General features: G+C 39.0%; 1 pseudogene; it reads left to right on the forward strand.

Moving 5' to 3' along the window:
- Positions 1 to 649: 649 nt before the first annotated feature.
- Positions 650 to 1,171, forward strand: LOC120781987 (annotated as a pseudogene).
- The last annotated feature ends 1,331 nt before the right edge of the window (positions 1,172 to 2,502 follow it).

Here is a 2,502-nt window from a genome sequence, read left to right on the forward strand (position 1 = left end):
CGATATACATATGCGGTATAAAGTCATCATCATCAGGAAAGGATATCTCTAAATTTCAATTATACATACATATATCTCACATATTGGCCGATATTTTCGCTAAAAAGTCAATTACAAACACTGGGTTCACATATTCAGCACCTAGGAGCTTGGACAGTTTGGTTCGATTTTCAAAATTTCGGTATGAAAACTTCGAAACTTGTTTGCAAGCATACCAAATACGCATTCCACTACTCGTCTTGCTCTTGATAAACGATAATTGTATATTCTTCGATCATTTGTCAAGTTCCTTCGTGAAAAAGGTCTTAGAACATTCGTAAGAAGTGGATAGCCTTCATCGGCGACAAAAACAAAAGTTATACATTTGGTTATGTGATAAATTCAATTGTTTTTGAATAAGTTGTTTTCCAAAATTAGAGTGTTTAAAAACATCATTATCGCAATTTCGTCCAAAGTCGCCAACATAAACACAAATGAACTGCCCATATGCCTCAACTACAGCTTGTAAATGTGTTGAATGACATTTTTTATAATTAAAATAATCTGATCCTGCTTTTGGAGGACACTGTATTCTTATGTGTTTTCCATCTATGTATAGCTCCTGCACAATTAGGAAAGTTCTAAATTTTTTCAAATGCATCCGCTATAGAAAGCCATTTCGCAACGTCGGGTTTTGGAAGGTAAATTGGTGATAATATTTCCCAGACAGCTTTGCAGGTATCCAGTAGCAGCATGCAAAAATAAATGGACAAATTTACGGAACTCATATTCGAGGTATTTGAGGGAAGAAAAAAAAACAAACCATCTGGAACGAGTGGTAAGCAAAAGCAGAAGTGGTACTTGGCTGATGCAATGTGTTTTTTAAAAGATGTCGAAGAGCAAAGCAGTAAGTACTGACAAAAGCAGTCCAATACCAGCGAAAAAGAGTAAGATATCTATGTATATCTGAGATGATAGCAGGACCAATGATTGAGATCCTAAACTCCAAAACGAAGTAGAATTATTTTTTCAAAGTGTGCTGTCTGATTATGAAAAACTCTCCAGCGAAAGGCAAAGACTATTCACAATGCAGATAATAAATAAAATTAATCAATTTCAAGAAGAAGTGGAAAATGAATATTTAAGTACCTCAACGTCATCGTCTGTCATGGGATTATCTAATACAGTATAAGAATCAAAATAAATATTTGTGTAATTAATAATATATATTTTCTTATTGATCCTTGTAAAATTTTACCAAAGAAGGAATTTTGGATTAAAAATACATTGAGTTTAAGTTTAAAAAGCTATTTGTTTTCACTTACCGGTGTGGTATAAGTAATCTTTCCGCAGGAGTTATGCTTTTGCGGTAATTTGTATTTTGCTTAAAAATTAAATGTTTTATTGAAGACAGCAAATATTCGAATGTTGACACCTGCATCCTTGTGAAATTTCGAAATTTCCTCGGATGCTTTCTCAGTTCAGAAATCAAATTTGTAAAAATATTTTCTGAATCGTGCTTCTGGATGCACCCACCATTCTCTTTAATGTCTTTCACTTCGTGCACAAAACTCAATCATTGAAAATAGGACAGGCACAATTTCATCATCCGAATCCGACGACATCTTTGCAAGAACTGATTCGTTTCCTTAATTTTTCATTTTATTTCACAAAAAGAAGTCTGGAGCGGTCAAATCAGGCGATCTTGCTGGCCAGTGCAAATCGCCAAAACGGGAGATTAGGCGCCCGGGAAATGCATCCTTCAGCATATCGGTTGTGGCACGTGCAGTGTGTGCCGTTGCACCGTTCTGTTGGAACCACATGTTTTCCAATCCGAATTCATCAAGTTGCGGCAAAAAGAACTCGTTGATCATTGCTCTGTAGCGCTCACCACTTACAGTAACCGTTTGACCCGCGACGTCTTCGAAGAAAAAAGGTTCGAGAACTCCTCCAGCGAAAACACCATGCAGTGACTTTGAGCGGGTGTAATGGTTCCTCGTGGGTTACACGCGGATTAATGCCCCAGAAGCGTAAATTTTGCTGATTTACGTACCCGCTAAGATGGAAATGGGCCTCATCACTCATGAATATTTTTGATGAAAAATCATCCTCCTCTTGGTGGTGATTAAGCATGGCTTGAGCGTATGTTAGACGCGATTGGCGGTCAGCAGTTAAGAGCTGATGCACTGTCTGGACTTTGTAGGAAACATCTTCAAATCTTGTACCAAAATTCGCTGTAAACACCGTCGACTGATACCCATTTGCGTGGCACGTCGTCTGGTCGATGTCGACGACGCTTCCATGACATCCTCGGCAGCAGCAGCAATATTCTCTGCAGAACGGCTACTCCGAGGTCTGCCACGCCTGGCAGCATCTCGTGTTGTGCCAGTGTCTTCGAGGCGAGCTGCTCTAAACGGAGCTTCACCAGTAGGCGTCGGACGGCCAGGAAATCTGCGACGATATCACGTTGTGCCAAAGTCACCGACCGATTATTGGTCAAATAAATAGTCACCAATAACCCGC

The sequence above is a fragment of the Bactrocera tryoni genome, unplaced genomic scaffold (genome assembly GCF_016617805.1).
Source record: "Bactrocera tryoni isolate S06 unplaced genomic scaffold, CSIRO_BtryS06_freeze2 scaffold_828, whole genome shotgun sequence".
Classification (NCBI taxonomy): domain Eukaryota; kingdom Metazoa; phylum Arthropoda; class Insecta; order Diptera; family Tephritidae; genus Bactrocera; species Bactrocera tryoni.